Raw genomic sequence first — 15,322 nt, 5'->3', positions numbered from 1 at the left:
GTATAAACCTGGAAATATCTGCACTGTCATCTATATAAACATGGAAATATCTACAGAGAACTCTGTATAAACATGGAAATATTGGCACAGCCATCTGTATAAACATGGAAATATCTACAACGCTATCTGTATAAACATGGAAATATCTACACCGCTATGTGTATTAACGTGGAAATATCTCCATTGCTATCTGTATAAACATGGACAAATCTCCACCGCAATATGTATAAACATGAAAATATCTACACTTCTATCTCTATAAACATGGAAATATCTACACTGTCATCTGTACAAACATGGAAATATCTACACAGTCATCTGTAGAAACATGGATATATCTACACCGCTATGTCTATAAACATGGAAATAAATACACCGCTATCTCTATAAACATGGAAATATCTACACCGCTATCTCAATCAACATGGAAATATACACACCGCCATCTCTTTAAACATGGAGGTATCTACAACGCCATCTACATAAACAAGAAAATATCTACACTGCCATCTATATAAACATGGAAATATCTACACCGCCATCTCTATAAACATGGAAATATCTACACCGCCGTCTCTATAAACATGGAAATATCTAAACCGCTATCTGTGTAAACATGGAAATATCTACACAGCTATCTCTATAAACTTGGAAATATCTACACCGCAATCTGTATAAACATGGAAATATCTACACCGCTCAATGTATAAATATGAAATATCTAAACCGCTATCTCTATAACAGTGGAAATATCTACACTGCTATCTGTATAAACATGGAAATATCCTCACTGCTATCTCTATGAACATTGATATATCTACACCGCTATCTCTATAAACATGGAAATATCTACACCGCCATCTCTATAAACATGGAAATATCTACACCGTCATCTGTATAAACATGGAAATATCTACACCGCTATCTGTATAAACATGGAAACATCTACACCGCGATCTGTATAAACATGGAAATATCTACACCGCGATCTGTATAAACATGGAATTATCTAAACCGCTATCTGTGTAAACATGGAAATATCTACACAGCTATCTCTATAAACATGGAAATATCTACACCGCCATCTGTATAAACATGGAAATACCTACAAAGTCATCTGTATAAACATGGAAATATCTACACAGCCATCTGTATAAACATGGAAATATCTACACAGCCATCTGTATAAACCTGGAAATATCTGCACTGTCATCTATATAAACATGGAAATATCTACAGAGAACTCTGTATAAACATGGAAATAACGGCACAGCCATCTGTATAAACATGGAAATATCTACAACGCTATCTGTATAAACATGGAAATATCTACACCGCTATGTGTGTTAACGTGGAAATATCTCCATTGCTATCTGTATAAACATGGACATATCTCCACCGCAATATGTATAAACATGAAAATATCTACACTTCTATCTCTATAAACATGGAAATATCTACACTGCCATCTGTACAAACATGGAAATATCTACACAGTCATCTGTAGAAACATGGAAATATCTACACCGCTATCTCTATAAACATGGAAATAACTACACCGCTATCTCTATAAACATGGAAATATCTACACCGCTATCTCCATCAACATGGAAATATACACACCGCCATCTCTTTAAACATGGAGGTATCTACAACGCCATCTACATAAACAGGAAAATATCTACACTGCCATCTACATAAACATGGAAATATCTACACCGCCGTCTCTATAAACATGGAAATATCTACACTGCCATTTGTAGAAAGATGGAAATATCTACACCGCCATCTGTATAAACGTGGAAATATCTACACCGCTATCTGTATAAACATGGAAATATCTACACAGCAGTCTGTATAAACATGGAAATATCTACACCGCTCTCTGTATAAATATGAAATATCTAAACCGCTATCTCTATAAAAGTGGAAATATCTACACTGCTATCTGTATAAACATGGAAATATCCTCACTGCTATCTCTATGAACATTGATAGATCTACACCGCTATCTCTATAAACATGGAAATATCTACACCGCCATCTCTATAAACATGGAAATATCTACACCGTCATCTGTATAAACATGGAAATATCTACACCGCTATCGGTATAAACATGGAAATATCTACACCGCTATCTGTATAAACATGGAAATATCTACACCGCAATCTGTATAAACGTGGAAATATCTACACCGCTCTCTGTATAAATATGAACTATCTAAACCGCTATCTCTTTAAAAGTGGAAATATCTACACTGCTATCTGTATAAACATGGAAATATCCTCACTGCTGTCTCTATGAACATTGATATATCTACACCGCTATCTCTATAAACATGGAAATACCTACACCGCCATCTCTATAAACATGGAAATATCTACACCGTTATCTGTATAACGATGGAAATATCTACACCGCTATCTGTATCAACATGGAAATATCTACACCGTGATCTGTATAAACATGGAAATATCTACACTGCGATCTGTATAAACATGGAAATATCTAAACCGCTATCTGTGTAAACATGAAAATATCTACACAGCTATCTCTATAAACATGGAAATATCTACACTGCCATCTGTACAAACATGGAAATATCTACACAGTCATCTGTAGAAACATGGAAATATGTACACCCCTATCTCTATAAACATGGAAATAACTACACCGCTATCTCTATAAACATGGCAATATGTACACCGCTATCTCAATCAACATGGAAATATACACACCGCCATCTCTTTAAACATGGAGGTATCTACAACGCCATCTAAATAAACAAGAAAATATCTACACTGCCATCTATATAAACATGGAAATATCTACACCGCCATCTCTGTAAACATGGAAATATCTACACTGCCATTTGTAGAAAGATGGAAATATCTACACCGCCATCTGTATAAACGTGGAAATATCTACACCGCTATCTGTATAAACATGGAAATATCTACACCGCAATCTGTATAAACATGGAAATATCTACACCGCTCTCTGTATAAATATGAATTATCTAAACCGCTATCTCTATAAAAGTGGAAATATCTACACTGCTTTCAGTATAAACATGGAAATATCCTCACTGCTATCTCTATGAACGTTGATATATCTACACCGCTATCTCTATAAACATGGAAATATCTACACCGCCATCTCTATAAACATGGAAATATCTACACCGTCATCTGTATAAACATGGAAATACCTACACCGCTATCTGTATAAACATGGAAATATCTACACCGCGATCTGTATAAACATGGAAATATCTACACCGTGATCTGTATAAACATGGAACTATCTAAACCGCTATCTGTGTAAACATGGAAATATCTACCCAGCTATCTCTATAAACATGGAAATATCTACAACGCCATCTGTATAAACATGGAAATACCTACAAAGTCATCTGTATAAACGTGGAAATATCTACACAGCCATCTGTATAAACATGGAAATATCTACACAGCCATCTGTATAAACCTGGAAATATCTGCACTGTCATCTATATAAACATGGAAATATCTACAGAGAACTCTGTATAAACATGGAAATATCGGCACAGCCATCAGTATAAACATGGAAATATCTACAACGCTATCTGTATAAACATGGAAATATCTACACCGCTATGTGTATTAACGTGGAAATATCTCCATTGCTATCTGTATAAACATGGACAAATCTCCACCGCAATATGTATAAACATGAAAATATCTACACTTCTATCTCTATAAACATGGAAATATCTACACTGTCATCTGTACAAACATGGAAATATCTACACAGTCATCTGTAGAAACATGGATATATCTACACCGCTATCTCTATAAACATGGAAATAAATACACCGCTATCTCTATAAACATGGAAATATCTACACCGCTATCTCCATCAACATGGAAATATACACACCGACATCTCTTTAAACATGGAGGTATCTACAACGCCATCTACATAAACAAGAAAATATCTACACTGCCATCTACATAAACATGGAAATATCTACACCGCCGTCTCTATAAACATGGAAATATCTACACTGCCATTTGTAGAAAGATGGAAATATCTACACCGCCATCTGTATAAACGTGGAAATATCTACACCGCTATCTGTATAAACATGGAAATATCTACACCGCAATCTGTATAAACATGGAAATATCTACACCGCTCTCTGTATAAATATGAAATATCTAAACCGCTATCTCTATAAAAGTGGAAATATCTACACTGCAATCTGTATAAACATGGAAATATCCTCACTGCTATCTCTATGAACATTGATATATCTACACCGCTATCTCTATAAACATGGAAATATCTACACCGCCATCTCTATAAACATGGAAATATCTACACCGTCATCTGTATAAACATGGAAATATCTACACCGCTATCTGTATAAACATGGAAACATCTACACCGCGATCTGTATAAACATGGAAATATCTACACCGCGATCTGTATAAACATGGAATTATCTAAACTGCTATCTGTGTAAACATGGAAATATCTACACAGCTATCTCTATAAACATGGAAATATCTACACCGCCATCTGTATAAACATGGAAATACCTACAAAGTCATCTGTATAAACATGGAAATATCTACACAGCCATCTGTATAAACATGGAAATATCTACACAGCCATCTGTATAAACCTGGAAATATCTGCACTGTCATCTATATAAACATGGAAATATCTACAGAGAACTCTGTATAAACATGGAAATATTGGCACAGCCATCTGTATAAACATGGAAATATCTACAACGCTATCTGTATAAACATGGAAATATCTACACCGCTATGTGTATTAACGTGGAAATATCTCCATTGCTATCTGTATAAACATGGACAAATCTCCACCGCAATATGTATAAACATGAAAATATCTACACTTCTATCTCTATAAACATGGAAATATCTACACTGTCATCTGTACAAACATGGAAATATCTACACAGTCATCTGTAGAAACATGGATATATCTACACCGCTATCTCTATAAACATGGAAATAAATACACCGCTATCTCTATAAACATGGAAATATCTACACCGCTATCTCCATCAACATGGAAATATACACACCGACATCTCTTTAAACATGGAGGTATCTACAACGCCATCTACATAAACAAGAAAATATCTACACTGCCATCTACATAAACATGGAAATATCTACACCGCCGTCTCTATAAACATGGAAATATCTACACTGCCATTTGTAGAAAGATGGAAATATCTACACCGCCATCTGTATAAACGTGGAAATATCTACACCGCTATCTGTATAAACATGGAAATATCTACACCGCAATCTGTATAAACATGGAAATATCTACACCGCTCTCTGTATAAATATGAAATATATAAACCGCTATCTCTATAAAAGTGGAAATATCTACACTGCAATCTGTATAAACATGGAAATATCCTCACTGCTATCTCTATGAACATTGATATATCTACACCGCTATCTCTATAAACATGGAAATATCTACACCGCCATCTCTATAAACATGGAAATATCTACACCGTCATCTGTATAAACATGGAAATATCTACACCGCTATCTGTATAAACATGGAAACATCTACACCGCGATCTGTATAAACATGGAAATATCTACACCGCGATCTGTATAAACATGGAATTATCTAAACTGCTATCTGTGTAAACATGGAAATATCTACACAGCTATCTCTATAAACATGGAAATATCTACACCGCCATCTGTATAAACATGGAAATACCTACAAAGTCATCTGTATAAACATGGAAATATCTACACAGCCATCTGTATAAACATGGAAATATCTACACAGCCATCTGTATAAACCTGGAAATATCTGCACTGTCATCTATATAAACATGGAAATATCTACAGAGAACTCTGTATAAACATGGAAATATTGGCACAGCCATCTGTATAAACATGGAAATATCTACAACGCTATCTGTATAAACATGGAAATATCTACACCGCTATGTGTATTAACGTGGAAATATCTCCATTGCTATCTGTATAAACATGGACAAATCTCCACCGCAATATGTATAAACATGAAAATATCTACACTTCTATCTCTATAAACATGGAAATATCTACACTGTCATCTGTACAAACATGGAAATATCTACACAGTCATCTGTAGAAACATGGATATATCTACACCGCTATGTCTATAAACATGGAAATAAATACACCGCTATCTCTATAAACATGGAAATATCTACACCGCTATCTCCATCAACATGGAAATATACACACCGACATCTCTTTAAACATGGAGGTATCTACAACGCCATCTACATAAACAAGAAAATATCTACACTGCCATCTACATAAACATGGAAATATCTACACCGCCGTCTCTATAAACATGGAAATATCTACACTGCCATTTGTAGAAAGATGGAAATATCTACACCGCCATCTGTATAAACGTGGAAATATCTACACCGCTATCTGTATAAACATGGAAATATCTACACCGCAATCTGTATAAACATGGAAATATCTACACCGCTCTCTGTATAAATATGAAATATCTAAACCGCTATCTCTATAAAAGTGGAAATATCTACACTGCAATCTGTATAAACATGGAAATATCCTCACTGCTATCTCTATGAACATTGATATATCTACACCGCTATCTCTATAAACATGGAAATATCTACACCGCCATCTCTATAAACATGGAAATATCTACACCGTCATCTGTATAAACATGGAAATATCTACACCGCTATCTGTATAAACATGGAAACATCTACACCGCGATCTGTATAAACATGGAAATATCTACACCGCGATCTGTATAAACATGGAATTATCTAAACTGCTATCTGTGTAAACATGGAAATATCTACACAGCTATCTCTATAAACATTGAAATATCTACACTGCCATCTGTATAAACATGGAAATACCTACAAAGTCATCTGTATAAACATGGAAATATCTACACAGCCATCTGTATAAACATGGAAATATCTACACAGCCATCTGTATAAACCTGGAAATATCTGCACTGTCATCTATATAAACATGGAAATATCTACAGAGAACTCTGTTTAAACGTGGAAATATCGGCACAGCCGTCTGTATAAACATGGAAATATCTACAACGCTATCTGTATATACATGGAAATATCTACACCGCTATGTGTACTAACGTGGAAATATCTCCATTGCTATCTGTATAAACATGGACAAATCTCCACCGCAATATGTATAAACATGAAAATATCTACACTTCTATCTCTGTAAACATGGAAATATCTACACCGTCATCTGTATAAACATGGAAATATCTACACCGCTATCTGTATAAACATGGAAACATCTACACCGCGATCTGTATAAACATGGAATTATCTACACCGCGATCTGTATAAATATGGAATTATCTAAACCGCTCTCTGTGTAAACATGGAAATATCTACACAGATATCTCTATAAACATGGAAATATCTACACCGCCATCTGTATAAACATGGAAATATCTACACAGCCATCTGTATAAACATGGAAATATCTACACAGCCATCTGTATAAACCTGGAAATATCTGCACTGTCATCTATATAAACATGGAAATATCTACAGAGAACTCTGTTTAAACATGGAAATATCGGCACAGCCGTCTTTATAAACATGGAAATATCTACAACGCTATCTGTATATACATGGAAATATCTACACCGCTATGTGTATTAACGTGGAAATATCTCCATTGCTATCTGTATAAACATGGACAAATCTCCACCGCAATATGTATAAACATGAAAATATCTACAATTCTATCTCTATAAACATGGAAATATCTACACTGCCATCTGTACAAACATGGAAATATCTACACAGTCATCTGTAGAAACATGGATATATCTACACCGCTATCTCTATAAACATGGAAATAAATACACCGCTATCTCTATAAACATGGAAATATCTACACCGCTATCTCCATCAACATGGAAATATACACACCGACATCTCTTTAAACATGGAGGTATCTACAACGCCATCTACATAAACAAGAAAATATCTACACTGCCATCTACATAAACATGGAAATATCTACACCGCCGTCTCTATAAACATGGAAATATCTACACTGCCATTTGTAGAAAGATGGAAATATCTACACCGCCATCTGTATAAACGTGGAAATATCTACACCGCTATCTGTATAAACATGGAAATATCTACACCGCAATCTGTATAAACATGGAAATATCTACACCGCTCTCTGTATAAATATGAAATATCTAAACCGCTATCTCTATAAAAGTGGAAATATCTACACTGCAATCTGTATAAACATGGAAATATCCTCACTGCTATCTCTATGAACATTGATATATCTACACCGCTATCTCTATAAACATGGAAATATCTACACCGCCATCTCTATAAACATGGAAATATCTACACCGTCATCTGTATAAACATGGAAATATCTACACCGCTATCTGTATAAACATGGAAACATCTACACCACGATCTGTATAAACATGGAAATATCTACACCGCGATCTGTATAAACATGGAATTATCTAAACTGCTATCTGTGTAAACATGGAAATATCTACACAGCTATCTCTATAAACATGGAAATATCTACACCGCCATCTGTATAAACATGGAAATACCTACAAAGTCATCTGTATAAACATGGAAATATCTACACAGCCATCTGTATAAACATGGAAATATCTACACAGCCAGCTGTATAAACCTGGAAATATCTGCACTGTCATCTATATAAACATGGAAATATCTACAGAGAACTCTGTATAAACATGGAAATATTGGCACAGCCATCTGTATAAACATGGAAATATCTACAACGCTATCTGTATAAACATGGAAATATCTACACCGCTATGTGTATTAACGTGGAAATATCTCCATTGCTATCTGTATAAACATGGACAAATCTCCACCGCAATATGTATAAACATGAAAATATCTACACTTCTATCTCTATAAACATGGAAATATCTACACTGTCATCTGTACAAACATGGAAATATCTACACAGTCATCTGTAGAAACATGGATATATCTACACCGCTATGTCTATAAACATGGAAATAAATACACCGCTATCTCTATAAACATGGAAATATCTACACCGCTATCTCCATCAACATGGAAATATACACACCGACATCTCTTTAAACATGGAGGTATCTACAACGCCATCTACATAAACAAGAAAATATCTACACTGCCATCTACATAAACATGGAAATATCTACACCGCCGTCTCTATAAACATGGAAATATCTACACTGCCATTTGTAGAAAGATGGAAATATCTACACCGCCATCTGTATAAACGTGGAAATATCTACACCGCTATCTGTATAAACATGGAAATATCTACACCGCAATCTGTATAAACATGGAAATATCTACACCGCTCTCTGTATAAATATGAAATATCTAAACCGCTATCTCTATAAAAGTGGAAATATCTACACTGCAATCTGTATAAACATGGAAATATCCTCACTGCTATCTCTATGAACATTGATATATCTACACCGCTATCTCTATAAACATGGAAATATCTACACCGCCATCTCTATAAACATGGAAATATCTACACCGTCATCTGTATAAACATGGAAATATCTACACCGCTATCTGTATAAACATGGAAACATCTACACCGCGATCTGTATAAACATGGAAATATCTACACCGCGATCTGTATAAACATGGAATTATCTAAACTGCTATCTGTGTAAACATGGAAATATCTACACAGCTATCTCTATAAACATTGAAATATCTACACTGCCATCTGTATAAACATGGAAATACCTACAAAGTCATCTGTATAAACATGGAAATATCTACACAGCCATCTGTATAAACATGGAAATATCTACACAGCCATCTGTATAAACCTGGAAATATCTGCACTGTCATCTATATAAACATGGAAATATCTACAGAGAACTCTGTTTAAACGTGGAAATATCGGCACAGCCGTCTGTATAAACATGGAAATATCTACAACGCTATCTGTATATACATGGAAATATCTACACCGCTATGTGTATTAACGTGGAAATATCTCCATTGCTATCTGTATAAACATGGACAAATCTCCACCGCAATATGTATAAACATGAAAATATCTACACTTCTATCTCTGTAAACATGGAAATATCTACACCGTCATCTGTATAAACATGGAAATATCTACACCGCTATCTGTATAAACATGGAAACATCTACACCGCGATCTGTATAAACATGGAATTATCTACACCGCGATCTGTATAAATATGGAATTATCTAAACCGCTCTCTGTGTAAACATGGAAATATCTACACAGATATCTCTATAAACATGGAAATATCTACACCGCCATCTGTATAAACATGGAAATACCTACAAAGTCATCTGTATAAACATGGAAATATCTACACAGCCATCTGTATAAACATGGAAATATCTACACAGCCATCTGTATAAACCTGGAAATATCAGCACTGTCATCTATATAAACATGGAAATATCTACAGAGAACTCTGTTTAAACATGGAAATATCGGCACAGCCGTCTTTATAAACATGGAAATATCTACAACGCTATCTGTATATACATGGAAATATCTACACCGCTATGTGTATTAACGTGGAAATATCTCCATTGCTATCTGTATAAACATGGACAAATCTCCACCGCAATATGTATAAACATGAAAATATCTACAATTCTATCTCTATAAACATGGAAATATCTACACTGCCATCTGTACAAAAATGGAAATATCTACACAGTCATCTGTAGAAACATGGAAATATCTACACCGCTATCTCTATAAACATGGAAATAACTACACCGCTATCTCTATAAACATGGAAATATCTACACCGCTATCTCCATCAACATGGAAATATACACTCCGCCATCTCTTTAAACATGGAGGTATCTTCAACTCCATCTACATAAACAAGAAAATATCTACACTGCCATCTATATAAACATGGAAATATCTACACCGCCGTCTCTATAAACATGGAAATATCTACACTGCCATTTGTAGAAAGATGGAAATATCTACACCGCCATCTGTATAAACGTGGAAATACCTACACCGCTATCTGTATAAACATGGAAATATCTACACCGCAATCTGTATAAACATGGAAATATCTACACCGCTCTCTGTATAAATATGAAATATCTAAAGCGCTATCTCTATAAAAGTGGAAATATCTACACTGCTATCTGTATAAACATGGAAATATCCTCAGTGCTATCACTATGAACATTGTTATATCTACACCGCTATCTCTATAAACATGGAAATATCTACACCGCCATCTCTATAAACATGGAAATATCTACACCGTCATTTGTATAAACATGGAAATATCTACACCGCTATCTGTATAAACATGGAAATATCTACACCGCGATCTGTATAAACATGGAAATATCTACACCGTGATATGTATAAACATGGAAATATCTAAACCGCTATCTGTGTAAACATGGAAATATCTACACAGCTATCTCTATAAACATGGAAATATCTAAACCGCCATCTGTATAAACATGGAAATACCTACAAAGTCATCTGTATAAACATGGAAATATCTACACAGCCATCTGTATAAACATGGAAATATCTACACAGCAATCTGTATAAACCTGGAAATATCTGCACTGTCATCTATATAAACATGGAAATATCTACAGAGAACTCTGTATAAACATGGAAATATCGGCACAGCCATCTGTATAAACATGGAAATATCTACAACGCTATCTGTATAAACATGGAAATATCTACACCGCTATGTGTATTAACGTGGAAATATCTCCATTGCTATCTGTATAAACATGGACAAATCTCCACCGCAATATGTATAAACATGAAAATATCTACACTTCTATCTCTATAAACATGGAAATATCTACACTGCCATCTGTACAAACATGGAAATATCTACACAGTCATCTGTAGAAACATGGAAATATCTACACCGCTATCTCTATAAACATGGAAATAACTACACCGCTATCTCTATAAACAAGGAAATAACTACACCGCTATCTCCATCAACATGGAAATATACACACCGCCATCTCTTTAAACATGGAGGTATCTACAACGCCATCTACATAAACAAGAAAATATCTACACTGCCATCTATATAAACATGGAAATATCTACACCGCCATCTCTATAAACATGGAAATATCTACACCGCCGTCTCTATAAACATGGAAATATCTAAACCGCTATCTGTGTAAACATGGAAACATCTACACCGCGATCTGTATAAACATGGAAATATCTACACCGCGATCTGTATAAACATGGAATTATCTAAACCGCTATCTGTGTAAACATGGAAATATCTACACAGCTATCTCTATAAACATGGAAATATCTACACCGCCATCTGTATAAACATGGAAATACCTACAAAGTCATCTGTATAAACATGGAAATATCTACACAGCCATCTGTATAAACATGGAAATATCTACACAGCCATCTCTATAAACCTGGAAATATCTGCACTGTCATCTATATAAACATGGAAATATCTACAGAGAACTCTGTTTAAACATGGAAATATCGGCACAGCCGTCTGTATAAACATGGAAATATCTACAACGCTATCTGTATATACATGGAAATATCTACACTGCTATGTGTATTAACGTGGAAATATCTCCATTGCTATCTGTATAAACATGGACAAATCTCCACCGCAATATGTATAAACATGAAAATATCTACACTTCTATCTCTATAAACATGGAAATATCTACACTGCCATCTGTACAAACATGGAAATATCTACACAGTCATCTGTAGAAACATGGAAGTATCTACACCGCTATCTCTATAAACATGGAAATAACTACACCGCTATCTCTATAAACATGGAAATATCTACACCGCTATCTCCATCAACATGGAAATATACACACCGCCATCTCTTTAAACATGGAGGTATCTTCAACTCCATCTACATAAACAAGAAAATATCTACACTGCCATCTATATAAACATGGAAATATCTACACCGCCATCTCTATAAACATGGAAATATCAACACCGCAATCTGTATAAACATGGAAATATCTAAACGGCTATCTGTGTAAACATGGAAATATCCACACAGCTATCTCTATAAACATGGAAATATCTACAACGCAATCTGTATAAACATGGAAATATCTACACCGCAATCTGTATAAACATGGAAATATCTACACCACTCAATGTATAAATATGAAATATCTAAACCGCTATCTCTATAACAGTGGAAATATCTACACTGCTATCTGTATAAACATGGAAATATCCTCACTGCTATCTCTATGAACATTGATATATCTACACCGCTATCTCCATAAACATGGAAATATCTACACCGCCATCTCTATAAACATGGAAATATCTACACCGTCATCTGTATAAACATGGAAATATCTACACCGCTATCTGTATAAACATGGAAACATCTCCACCGCGATCTGTATAAACATGGAAATATCTACACCGCGATCTGTATAAACATGGAATTATCTAAACCGCTATCTGTGTAAACATGGAAATATCTACACAGCTATCTGTATATACATGGAAATATCTACACCGCCATCTGTATAAACATGGAAATACCTACAAAGTCATCTGTATAAACATGGAAATATCTACACAGCCATCTGTATAAACATGGAAATATCTACACAGCCATCTGTATAAACCTGGAAATATCTGCACTGTCATCTATATAAACATGGAAATATCTACAGAGAACTCTGTTTAAACATGGAAATATCGGCACAGCCGTCTGTATAAACATGGAAATATCTACAACGCTATCTGTATATACATGGAAATATCTACACCGATATGTGTATTAACGTGGAAATATCTCCATTGCTATCTGTATAAACATGGACAAATCTCCACCGCAATATGTATAAACATGAAAATATCTACACTTCTATCTCTATAAACATGGAAATATCTACACTGCCATCTGTACAAACATGGAAATATCTACACAGTCATCTGTAGAAACATGGAAATATCTACACCGCTATCTCTATAAACATGGAAATAACTACACCGCTATCTCTATAAACATGGAAATATCTACACCGCTATCTCCATCAACATGGAAATATACACACCGCCATCTCTTTAAACATGGAGGTATCTTCAACTCCATCTACATAAACAGGAAAATATCTACACTGCCATCTATATAAACATGGAATTATCTACACCGCCATCTCTATAATCATGGAAATATCTACACTGCCATTTTTAGAAAGATGGAAATATCTACACCGCCATCTGTATAAACGTGGAAATACCTACACCACTATCTGTATAAACATCGAAATATCTACACCGCAATCTGTATAAACATGGAAATATCTACACCGCTCTCTGTATAAATATGAAATATCTAAACCGCTATCTCTATAAAAGTGGAAATATCTACACTGCTATCTGTATAAACATGGAAATATACTCACTGCTATCACAATGAACATTGATATATCTACACTGCTATCTCTATAAACATGGAAATATCTACACCGCCATCTCTATAAACATGGAAATATCTACACCGTCATCTGTATAAACATGGAAATATCTACACCGCTATCTGTATAAACATGGAAATATCTACACCGCGATCTGTATAAATATGGAAATATCTACACCACGATCTGTATAAACATGGAAATATCTAAACCGCTATCTGTGTAAACATGGAAATATCTACACAGCTATCTCTATAAACATGGAAATATCTACACCGCCATCTGTATAAACATGGAAATACCTACAAAGTCATCTGTATAAACATGGAAATATCTACACAGCCATCTGTATAAACATGGAAATATCTACACAGCCATCTGTATAAACCTGGAAATATCTGCACTGTCATCTATATAAACATGGAAATATCTACAGAGAACTCTGTATAAACATGGAAATATCGGCACAGCCATCTGTATAAACATGGAAATATCTACAACGCTATCTGTATAAACATGGAAATATCTACACCGCTATGTGTATTAACGTGGAAATATCTCCATTGCTATCTGTATAAACATGGACAAATCTCCACCGCAATATGTATACACATGAAAATATCTACACTTCTATCTCTATAAACATGGAAATATCTACACTGCCATCTGTACAAACATGGAAATATCTACACAGTCATCTGTAGAAACATGGAAATATCTACACCGCTATCTCTATAA

The sequence above is a fragment of the Pan troglodytes genome, chromosome 21 (genome assembly GCF_028858775.2).
Source record: "Pan troglodytes isolate AG18354 chromosome 21, NHGRI_mPanTro3-v2.0_pri, whole genome shotgun sequence".
Taxonomy (NCBI): domain Eukaryota; kingdom Metazoa; phylum Chordata; class Mammalia; order Primates; family Hominidae; genus Pan; species Pan troglodytes.
This window is presented reverse-complemented; position numbering follows the sequence as displayed.